At 44.7% G+C, this 12,831-nt stretch overlaps 1 long non-coding RNA gene across 1 annotated transcript; it reads right to left on the reverse strand.

Annotated features, from left to right (window-relative positions):
• Positions 1-117: 117 nt before the first annotated feature.
• On the reverse strand, positions 118-6,968 carry LOC311298343. The gene is made up of 3 exons (XR_014628940.1): positions 6,569-6,968; positions 5,998-6,072; positions 118-448 (listed from the first exon to the last, which is right to left on the reverse strand). It is a non-coding gene; the product is annotated as an uncharacterized lncRNA (long non-coding RNA).
• Between the last annotated feature and the right edge of the window lie 5,863 nt (positions 6,969-12,831).

Raw genomic sequence — 12,831 nt, forward strand, 5'->3', positions numbered from 1 at the left:
AATTAAATAAAGCATTAATTAAATAATTATATTGTATTTACTGACAACAATGAGAAATATTAATAAATTAGTAAAAAAATGAATGAAAGTCACCATCACACAATAAACAAATGCATATACAAGTCAACACATGAAACAAAGCTTTATTCAAACTACAATCATGTATGTAGGCTGAAGGCGCTGAGGTTGTTGCGTGTTGTGTTGTGCTTCACAATCTGAGGCAATAAGGGCAGGTGGAGTGATGGAGGGACTCGTAAGGGCAGGTGGAGTGATGGAGGGTCTCGTAAGGGCTGGTCTCGTAAGGGCAGGTGGAGTGATGGAGGGACTCGTAAGGGCTGGTCTCGTAAGGGCAGGTGGAGTGATGGAGGGACTCATGGCACCATCTCCAGGATTCAGCTCTGGGCTCCTCATCCTCAGCACTCACACCAGCCTGCTGACATTTCAGATTCTACAAAATGCACAAACATAACACAAAAGCAGTCATTTTAACCACACAATGTCATATGATTTCAGTATTATTTAGAAGACAAAACCACTTTTTTTCACAAACGCCGCCATCATCTTCCCTTGCAGGTCCTGCTCCACCACAGAAGATCTGCAGTGTCATGATAGAACAGACAGGAAACAGTTTGCAGGTGCTCAAAAACGTTTAATATCTCAAATGGTCAGGAAACAGTTCAGGAACAAAGAAGGGCGACGACTCAGGCTCGTGCAGGGACTTAAGATGGTCTGTGGTGCTCTGGTGCTGTGATGTGCAGAATCCCGATCCCGGTGAAGTGCGGTGTATCCAAGGACAAGGAACAGGACGGCAAGAAGACAAGGCAGGCGAGACACAGACACGGCAACTTCACAGGACGGCGACTTCACAGGAACACGGAACAGCAACACAGGACCTCAACAAACAATCCGACACTGGAACAGATAATGGTGTGAGTATATGTAGGCAATGGGAATGAACAGCAGCTGTGAACAGTGATTGAGATGATGATGATCAGCTGGAGCGCTGACAGACACATGAGCGGGACAACGCCCACTCACACACATAACAACAATGACACGAGACAAGAAGGAAACAATGCATTCAACAACCGTGACAGTACCCCCTCCTCTAGGAACGCCTCACGGCGTTCCCAGACTCCCTTACCTGTCGATTGTAATCATCGATAAGAGAGTGATCCAGGATGTCACGAGCCGGAACCCAACTTCTCTCCTCCGGACCGTAACCTTCCCAGTCCACCAGGTACTGGAATCCGCGTCCCCTCCGCCTAGAGTCCATAATGCGACGGACCGAATAGGATGGTTCCCCATCTACGAGTCGCGGCGGTGGGGGAACCGGGACAGGCGGATTAATGCGGGAAAAAAAAACGGGTTTAATTTTGGACACGTGGAATACCGGATGAATTCTCCTGTACACTGGAGGGAGGTTGAGGCGGACTGCCACCGGACTAACAATTTTGGTGACAGAAAACGGGCCAATGAATTTAGGAGCCAGTTTATTGGATACGGAGCGGAGCGGAATGTTCTTAGTAGAAAGCCACACTTTGGAACCGACGACATATACAGGAGGCCTAGACCGGTGGCGATCGGCTTTGGCCTTGGTGCGCGCCCGCACACGGAGGAGAGTCTCACGGGCTCTTGTCCATGTGCGGTGACACCTCTGGACGAAGGCGTGAGCGGAGGGGACCGCGACCTCGGATTCCAGACTAGAAAAGACCGGTGGCTGGTATCCTATACTACACTCAAAAGGAGATAGGCCCGTAGCTGACACTGGCAACGAATTGTGGGCGTACTCCACCATAGGCAGTTGCTGACTCCAGGAGGAAGGATTCCTGGCAGCCGTACATCGCAAGGTTCTCTCCAGGTCTTGGTTGGCTCTCTCAGTTTGACCATTGCTCTGAGGGTGAAACCCGGAAGACAGACTGACCGTCGCCCCCAGTAACTTACAAAACTCTCGCCAAAATTTTGACACAAATTGGGGACCCCTGTCAGAAACCACGTCTGTCGGGAGGCCATGTAACCGAAAGACGTGATTAACGACTGCAACCGCTGTCTCCTTGGCTGAGGGTAATTTGGGCAAGGGAACAAAGTGGGCTGCCTTCGAGAATCGGTCCACCACGGTTAAAACTACCGTGTTACCCTGGGAGGGTGGGAGGGCGGTAACAAAATCTAGAGCGATATGGGACCAGGGTCTCGAAGGCACCGACAGCGGTTGGAGTAACCCATCTGGGGGTCGATTGGAAGACTTACCAATAGCACAAACTGAGCAAGCCAAAACAAAATCGTGAACGTCGCGAGCCATAAGCGGCCACCAGAATCGTTGTCTGACCAAATAGAGGGTGCGAGTAACTCCTGGATGACAGGCTAGACTAGAACAATGGCCCCATCGAATAACGTCTGGACGTAGTTTCTCCGGCACAAATAAGCGGTTCGGTGGGCACCGGATCGGAGGCGTTACCCCTTCTAGAGCCTTCTTGACTCTCGATTCGACCTCCCAAGTGAGCGTAGAGATAATTAGGGTCTCAGGAAAAATACGCTCGGGAGTAGGTGCGTGTTCGGATCGATCAAAAATACGGGACAAAGAATCGGGTTTGATGTTTTTGGAACCCGGACGATACGAGAGAGTAAAATCAAATCGGCCGAAAAAAAGTGCCCACCGCGCCTGCCTGGAGTTCAACCTTTTAGCGGATCTAATGTACTCCAGATTCTTATGATCCGTCCAGACGATAAAGGGTACCCCGGACCCTTCTAACCAATGACGCCATTCTTCCAAGGCTAACTTGACCGCCAACAACTCCCTGTTGCCAATGTCGTAATTTTGTTCAGCTGGTGATAAGCGATGGGATAAAAACGCGCATGGATGCATCTTGTTGTCTGAAGGTGAGCGTTGGGAAAGAACTGCGCCTACCCCCACCTCTGACGCGTCGACCTCCACCACAAACTGACGTGAGGAATCAGGGGCGATTAAGATGGGAGCCGAAACGAAGCGGCTCTTGAGGTTGGTAAAAGCAGTCTCGGCTGCTTCCGACCACCTGAACGCAGTTCGGGGGGAGGTCAAGGCAGTCAGAGGTGCGGCTAGTTGGCTAAAGTTGCGAATAAAACGCCGGTAGAAATTGGCGAACCCCAGAAACCTCTGTAGGGCCTTACGGGAATCTGGGTTTGGCCACTCTACCACAGCCTTAACTTTGTCAGGATCCATACGCATACCCTCAGCCGACACGATGTGTCCTAAGAAAGGGACCGACTGTGCATGAAAAGCGCATTTCTCCGCCTTGACAAAAAGCCCATTCTCTAGCAACCTTTGGAGAACTCGTCGGACGTGCTGCACGTGTTCCTGGAGAGACGAGGAAAAAATCAGAATGTCATCCAGGTAAACATAAATAAACTGATCGATCATGTCTCGCAGCACGTCATTGACGAGTGCTTGGAAGACTGCGGGACTGTTGGACAAACCGAAAGGCATGACCAAGTATTCAAAGTGCCCCCTAGGGGTGTTGAAGGCAGTCTTCCACTCATCCCCCTTCCTGATACGAACCAAATGATAAGCATTACGTAAGTCCAGTTTTGTGAAGATGGATGCTCCCTGCAACCTCTCGAAGGCTGAAGACATCAACGGCAAAGGATAAGTATTCTTTACCGTGATGTTGTTCAACCCCCGGTAATCAATACAAGGTCGCAGCGATCCATCCTTCTTCCCCACAAAAAAGAACCCCGCCCCCGCTGGAGATGAGGAAGGTTGGATGAACCCGGATGCTAGAGAATCAGAAATATATTTCTCCATAGCCTCCCTCTCCGGAACCGAGAGTGAATAAATCTTGCCTTTAGGCGGAGACTTACCTGACAGTAAATCTATAGCACAGTCGTAGGGACGGTGCGGAGGAAGAGAAGCAGCCCTTGACTTACTGAACACTTCCCTCAGGTCACGGTACTCCGCGGGCACGTTTGATAAATCCACTGCTTCCTCCTGCAATACAGGAACAGAGACAACAGAACAGGCAGACACAAGACAAGAACTATGACATTCAGTGCTCCAGGCTGATATGGTTCTTTGTTTCCAGTCAATGCGGGGGTTGTGTTTCTTGAGCCAGGGGTGACCCAATACAATGGGGGTGTGATGGGAGTCCGTGATGTAGAATGATATTGTCTCTGCGTGATTTCCTGAGATGATGAGTGTAATGTTCTCGGTGGCCTGGGAGATGGTGGGTAGTGACTGTCCATTGAGTGCATGTACGGTGATGCTCTGGGGAAGTGTTCTGAGTGGGATCTGAAGCTGAAGTGCAAAGGTGCGATCCATAAAATTACCCTCTGCCCCGGAGTCCACCAGTGCGGTGCAGTGATGATCGTGGACAGACCATCTAAGTCTCCCCGGGAGGATGGTGGATGTAGATGAGGACTTTTCGGCGGAGATCCCACCCGATAGTAGCCTCATACTTACTATCGGGCTTGACCTTTTACCGGGCAGTTGTTGGCAAAGTGTCCTGCTCCCCCGCAGTACAGGCAAAGGCCAAGGGATCTCCGCCTCTCCCTCTCCTCCCGGGAAAGCCGAGCTCGACCCACCTGCATGGGCTCGGGATCGGAGGGACCGACCGCGTCCATGCCGCTGGATCGCTGATGTTCCCCCCCCCCACGAGGCAGGCTGGGTGGAGCGCGTGGTCCGACCCGGGCTAGTCGAGCGTCCACCCTCAGAGCCAGATCGATAAGTCCATTCAGTGAGGGGGGTAGATCCAGGGCGTAGATCTCCCTCTGGACGCGGTCAGCCAACCCATGCAGGAACCTATCCCACTGCGCTTCCTCGTTCCAGCGACACTCGGCCGCCAGGGTCTTAAACTCGATGGCATAATCAGATACCGAACGCTCTTGCTGGCGTAGCTCTGATAAGACCCTGGCAGCCTCTCTTCCCGCGACCGCGCGGTCAAAAACTCTCCTCATCTCCGAGGAGAGCTCCTGGAACGAGGAACAGCATGGTTCTCGATTTTCCCACACCGCCGTCCCCCATAGTGCCGCTCTCCCAGTCAATAATGTGAGAACGAAGGCCACCTTCGTCTCTTCCCTCTCAAATGTCCGTGGCTGGAGAGCAAAGTGCATGCTGCATCGAGTCAAAAACGGCCGGCAAAAGTTAGGCTCACCAGAATAGGGCTCAGGCGTAGGAAGGCGTGGCTCCGACTGGGAGGCGGTCATCGGTGGTGTGGGAGGGACGGGCGGTGCGGCTGGCGCAGCGGGAGGTTGCAGCTGTTGAAAACGCTGGGTCAGCTCGGACACCTGCGTGACGAGAGCCTGAATCGCGCGCGCCGCCTCCCCTTGCTGACGGTCTTGGGCGTCCATCCTTTGAATACTTGCACGAACAAAGTCATCCATTGTAGCTGCGGCGCCACCTGCTGCTTCCATCAACTGGTCGGATTGTTCTGTCATGATAGAACAGACAGGAAACAGTTTGCAGGTGCTCAAAAACGTTTAATATCTCAAATGGTCAGGAAACAGTTCAGGAACAAAGAAGGGCGACGACTCAGGCTCGTGCAGGGACTTAAGATGGTCTGTGGTGCTCTGGTGCTGTGATGTGCAGAATCCCGATCCCGGTGAAGTGCGGTGTATCCAAGGACAAGGAACAGGACGGCAAGAAGACAAGGCAGGCGAGACACAGACACGGCAACTTCACAGGACGGCGACTTCACAGGAACACGGAACAGCAACACAGGACCTCAACAAACAATCCGACACTGGAACAGATAATGGTGTGAGTATATGTAGGCAATGGGAATGAACAGCAGCTGTGAACAGTGATTGAGATGATGATGATCAGCTGGAGCGCTGACAGACACGTGAGCGGGACAACGCCCACTCACACACATAACAACAATGACACGAGACAAGAAGGAAACAATGCATTCAACAACCGTGACATGCAGCTAATGCACAGAAACCAAGAATCAGAAAAGTGCTGTAATAGCTCTGTTTGAAATTACAATAATTAGTTATTGTTATTAATTTCTGTGGTATACTTACTCAAAGCCTTTGATGGCAGCATTCAGCTTCATGAGCCACTCTCCACCGGATAAACACACATCTGTTCATCTGACCCTGTAACATCCAGACAAGATTCACATTACCTCTGTGATTTATGAGCTTGTTTTAACTTTTTATCCAACATAAATGTTCCTCAATTTATCAACAGTACTAATGGACAAATAAAATAGATAACTTATGTTTAGTTACTTTATAGATTTGTTCTACATAATAGCACACATTCATCACTCAGATGTCTATTTCATGTTGTGATGTGCTCTTCTGCAATACTTACAGAAGATTTTCCTGTCAGATGTAAATAGACATTTAAAATAAGTGTCTTTAGGATGTATATGGTTTATGTAAATCCACTTTAGAGACGTAACTTACGTTACGTGTCCTTACTGGAGCTCGCCTGTTAGCTAACGTTATACATAATAAAACGTGTTTTTACAGCAAAATCACAACTATACTACACTGTGTAACGTCTTTACACCTTCAACAATTCAACAGTTTACTCTACAGTAGTTCAACACATGCAATTTTAACACAAGGACCCGTGTTTACTCACATTTGAAAGCACCCGCGTCGCTGATCTCTGCGATGTTTGATAATGACGTATCCTCTCGCGTGGCCTCCTGGGATAGAAAAGTATTCATCTTCGAGCTCTTCAAAATCTGGGTTGAAGCAGTAAGCCATCCGGGAACTTCTCGCCTACTCTTTTATGAGTACTGAGGTTTCGGACATACTACTCCGTTCACGTACTGTTTTCCCATACTATATAGTAGGAAAGTAGGAATATTCGGACGCACTATAAGTATATGTACGCCCGAATCTCGCGATAATTAGTACGTCACTCTGGTAATTCTCGCCTACTCTTTTATGGATACTAAGGATTCGGACATACTTATTCGCTCGCCTACTGCTTTTTCCATACTATATAGTAGGGAAGTATGCGGTTTCGGACGCAGCCAATGAATCCATGAACCGTGACATATTTGATACGCTGCCGATTTTGCAGGTTTTCCCACTTACAAAGCATGTAGAAGTTTGTAATTTTTATCATAGGTACTCTTCAACTGTGAGTGATGGAATCTAAAACAAAAATCCAGAAAATCACATTGTATGATTTTTAAGTAATTAATTTGCATTTTATTGCATGACATAAGTATTTGATACATCAGAAAAAAACAGAACTTAATATTTGGTACAGAAACCTTTGTTTGCAATTACAGAGATCATACGTTTCCTGTAGTTCTTAACCAGGTTTGCACTCACTGCAGCAATGGTACAGAACATTCTCTAAACTGTAAGTGTACGACTGATCGATGGGACATCAGAACTCTGTCTGCAGAATGTAGAAACCATAGACTGTAAAAAAAGATGGACGACGCCCCTCCGCCCTCTTCCGTTGATGAGAACTGAAGCCGCCAGAGTCCTGATATGGCGCTGACATATTGGAACTTGAGTCTGCGCAGTAGCGATCTCGGGACCAGACCTGCGCAGTAGTGAGCAGGAAGTAAAGCCGCGAAATCAGCGCTCCGCCCTCACTCTCGCAGAATGCACTCAGGGAGAGTGGATTCTGCACACTTTTTTAAAAATTGATTGCAGTACGACAAGAGACTTGTTAAAATAAAGTAAATACAATCTCCTCAGTCCTCCGAAGATCCCGAAAAAATGTCCGTTGGTGCTTCAGTGACTACTTCGCTCGAGAACCTGTCAATCACAGCTGTCAATCATGACGTTACACCACCGCATCACGTAACTAACTAAAAACCAACTTATTTTTGAAACAGACACTTGAACTTACACCAGCTTGATAAAAACGACAGCAAATGAAAGAAACCACCTTTGGACAAAAGATATTTTCTCAAAAAACATTCTCAGTCACTTTGGTACATTTCTCAAATCATGCATTTGTAAACCAGTAAGGTCATTTCTCGAAACAATTAAACAAATCTCATTTTGGCAGGTAAAGTGGTAACTTCAATTTTTTCAACTTTTACCATTTCCTTCTCATGAATCTTGTTTTGTGTGGTCAAGTGTAGCGAGATAGGATGTTTTTTAGTTTTTTAGCACAGCTGACTGTAATAGTGATGTTACATTTATATATTTATGGTATATTTGTTTGCAATTACAGAGATCATACGTTTCCTGTAGTTCTTAACCAGGTTTGCACACACAGCAGCAGGGATTCTGGCCCACTCCTCCATACAGACCTTCTCCAGATCCTTCAGGTTTCGGGGCTGTCGCTGGGCAATACGGACTTTCAGCTCCCTCCAAAGATTTTCTATTGGGTTCAGGTCTTCTTACGGAGAGCCACTCCTAGGCTGTGTGTTTCGGGTCGTTGTCATGCTGGAAGACCCAGCCACGACCCATCTTCAATGCTCTTACTGAGGGAAGGAGGTTGTTGGCCAAGATCTCGCGATACATGGCCCCATCCATCCTCCCCTCAATACGGTGCAGTCGTCCTGTCCCCTTTGCAGAAAAGCATCCCCAAAGAATGATGTTTCCACCTCCATGCTTCACGGTTGGGATGGTGCTCTTGGGGTTGTACTCATCCTTCTTCTTCCTCCAAACACGGCGAGTGGAGTTTAGACCAAAAAGCTCTATTTTTGTCTCATCAGACCACATGACCTTCTCCCATTCCTCCTCTGGATCATCCAGATGGTCATTGGCAAACTTCAGACGGGCCTGGACATGCGCTGGCTTGAGCAGGGGGACCTTGCGTGCGCTGCAGGATTTTAATCCATGACGGCGTAGTGTGTTACTAATGGTTTTCTTTGAGACTGTGGTCCCAGCTCTCTTCAGGTCATTGACCAGGTCCTGCCGTGTAGTTCTGGGCTGATCCCTCACCCTCCTCATGATCATTGATGCCCCACGAGGTGAGATCTTGCATGGTGCCCCAGACCGAGGGAGATTGACATCATCTTGAGCTTCTTCCATTTTCTAATAATTGCACCAACAGTTGTTGCCTTCTCACCAAGCTGCTTGCCTATTGTCCTGTAGCCCATCCAGCTTTGTGCAGATCTACAATTTCATCCCTGATGTCCTTACACAGCTCTCTGGTCTTGGCCATTGTGGAGAGGTTGGAGTCTGTTTGATTGAGTGTGTGGACAGGTGTCTTTTATACAGGTAACGAGTTCAAACAGGTGCAGTTAATACAGGTAATGAGTGGAGAACAGGAGGGCTTCTTAAAGAAAAACTAACAGGTCTGTGAGGGCCGGAATTCTTACTGGTTGGTAGGTGATCAAATACTTATGTCATGCAATAAAATGCATATTAATTATTTAAAAATCATACAATGTGATTTTCTGTATTTTTGTTTCAGATTCCGTCTCTCACAGTTGAAGACTATGATAAAATTACAGACCTCTACATGCTTTGTAAGTAGGAAAACCTGCAAAATCGGCAGTGTATCAAATAATTACTAGGTATTTACCTGGTAAATATATGGTAAGTTATAGTTGGTTATTGGTAATTACCACAGGTAACAAGTATGTAAATGCAGAGAAACTACTAGGTATTTACCTGGTAAGCATATGGTAAATTATAGTATTTTAGTGTGTAATTACTTAAGGTGATTAGTATGCAATTACAGAGAAACTACCAGGGAAAAAAACACCACTGTTAAATATCAACTCAACAAAGTCCTGTGTACTTGTTACCTGTTTAGGTTGGTAATAACTCCGATTTAATTGTGTACTTCCTCAGAATGTAGGCAGACTATTTTTAGAAACACCTCCAGTATTACCCATCAATTCAAGTTAGGTTTGTAGTTATCCTAGGGTTATGTTGGTAACAGTCCATGTTTATTTATTACTATCTTGAAATTAAGACCGTAGTTTCCAATAAATTACCTTGTCTTACATAGTTGTTGTTCATTGCTACACCCATTTATAGAGGGTTTGTCAAATAATTTACCTTACACTTACCTGGTAACTACCCCGCAGGAACAGTTTTCCCTAATGTCATGGCACATCTTAAACACTGGGTATGTTCTTGCAAATGTTTTTACAATTTACTCAGTAAGTAAAGTGCAACTGTACTGTAAAATGAAGCCTTGTTTATTTCCATGGTATTACCGGAATTGTACCATATAACCTGATCATTCCCTTTTCCATATAGTCACAATTTTTTACCTCATATGTCCTGCAACGTTACCAAGGAAAACATGACAATTTACTCAGTAAGTAAAGTGAAACTGTACTGTAAAATGAAGCCTTGTTTATTTCCATGGTATTACCGGAATTGTACCATATCATTCCCTTTTCCATAGTCACATTTTTATTTATTTGTTTTCCTAGTATGTCCTGCAACGTTACCAAGGAAAACATGACAATTTACTCAGTAAGTAAAGTGCAACTGTACTGTAAAAGGAAGCCTTGTTTATTTCCATGGTATTACCAGACTCTTACCACATCCTTTGCTACTGCTTAAACATTTTTGAAATCACAAACTTTTAATGAAGTTTTATGTAACAAAGTTCGGGAGGAGCATGTTCAGGTAATCATCCAATCAGCACAAGAAGAAGCCAGTATAAATAAAGCCTTCCCTTACCTCCTGTCTCATGACAAATTTCTCAGCATCCCGCCACCACCCCATCACCTCACTTTCGGCTGGGTCTACTCATAGATACCTACGATCTATACATTCATAGGGGGGAGTTCTCTGGGGTCGGCCCGAATTCCGAGCTCGGAGCCCTCCCCCCGGACAGCAAGCCAAATACGCATTATAAATTTTATATCAGATTTCATTAACATGTGAACTCGTGAACCGTGTGTTCTGCAACTTAACTAAAACATTCCAGCCTGGTCTCATTGTTAATACGTAGTATTAACACGTAATTTTCAAAGATAGAAAACTACATAGGCTACAGTTATGAAGAAAAACAACATATGTGTAATCACAATAATTTATTTATTGCGAAAATGTCAAAACCGGTACCAAAAGTCGTTCACATGACGATGTGTTGCAGTCACAGTCCTCTCTTTCAGTATATAATAATTTTGAATGAGGTACAGAGCAGAAGTTATTAATCCATGTTAATCCGGCTTCGCTCTGTGTGAAGGCGCGCGCGCTTCTCCATTTCAAATATAGTTTACCGACTGAAATACGGCATGTCGCAATCTGTGACGAACATAAACGAACAGGCGATAGCCAATGAGCGTTTGATATCACTGCCGTAAAACATGTCGTAACGCTTCTTGAGGGCGCAATTTTTGAATTTGACTTCATCATCACGAGCGCGGGTCCGCGGGATTTGACAGTTACAGACTGCGCTGTTGTTAAAGCCTGTGGAATGGAGATGAAGATCACTCACTGGATAAAGGGCTGAATTTGGATCTCTTTCTTGCAAACGTATGGATTCTAAAGATTTGGATTATATCAAGTAGGCTATAATAAAATTGATGTCTTTTGTGAATTTATGTTGGGTTTTGGTGTATTATTGTTCTATTGGAAAAAAACGCATTTTGTGTCTCACTGTAAATAAACTAAATATTAAAATGGTTAAACGATTAAATAAGGTACTTTTAAGGTTTTAAAGTGTATTCTTGTTTAACTGCATGTAGGCTAATCCTCCGAAACGAGTTTGCAGCAGAAGGCACGAACAGAGCGAAATGTTATTAGTCTATTTCTTGAGTAAACTGCATAAATGCGACTGAAAACGTAATTGATAAGACATTTGAATGCAATAGAGTCAAAACATTAATGCCACGATTTTAATATGCATAAATAAGAATGCGTACAAATATGTACGTCGGTATAGAGTTGTTCATACGTAAATAATTTATGTTTTTGTGCTGTTATGCAAACATTTTACGTTTTAGTGCTGTAAATACTATACGTTTCTGTGTGTATAAAACGTAAGTAAATGTACGTATGGTAGAATTACACTTTACGTAAAAATACACACGTATTCTCATGAGATCACGTTGAACATTCTCAGTAAGTAAAGTGAAACTGGAACGTTACTGTAAAAGGAAACCTTTTTTTTTTCATGGAATTACTGGGATCTTACCCTATAATCTGTAATAGGTACAGTTACGTAGCTATATTATAGGGTAAGATCCCAGTAATTCCATGGAAATAAAAAGGCTTCCTTTTACAGTACAGTTGCACTTTACTTACTGAGTACATTGTCATGTTTTCCTTGGTAACGTTGCAGGACATATGAGGTAAAAAAAATTGTGACTATATGGAAAAGGGAATGATCAAGTTATATGGTACAATTCCGGTAATACCATGGAAATAAACAAGGCTTCATTTTACAGTACAGTTACACTTTACTTACTGAGTAAATTGTCATGTTTTCCTTGGTAACGTTGCAGGACATATGAGGTAAAAAAAATTGTGACTATATGGAAAAGGGAATGATCAAGTTATATGGTACAATTCCGGTAATACCATGGAAATAAACAAGGCTTCATTTTACAGTACAGTTACACTTTATTTAATTGTAAAAACATTTGCAAGAACATACCCAGTATTTAAGATGTGCCATGACATTAGGGAAAACTGTTCCTGCGGGGTAGTTACCAGGTAAGTGTAAGGTAAATTATTTGATAAACCCTCTATAAATGGGTGTAGCAATGAACAACAACTATGTAAGACAAGGTAATTTATTGGAAACTACGGTCTTAATTTCAAGATAGTAATAAATAAACATGGACTGTTACCAACATAACCCTAGGATAACTACAAACCTAACTTGAATTGATGGGTAATACTGGAGGTGTTTCTAAAAATAGTCTGCCTACATTCTGAGGAAGTACACAATTAAATCGGAGTTATTACCAACCTAAACAGGTAACAAGTACACAGTACTTTGTT

Source organism: Rutilus rutilus (genome assembly GCF_951802725.1).
Source record: "Rutilus rutilus genome assembly, chromosome: 10".
NCBI lineage: Eukaryota > Metazoa > Chordata > Actinopteri > Cypriniformes > Leuciscidae > Rutilus > Rutilus rutilus.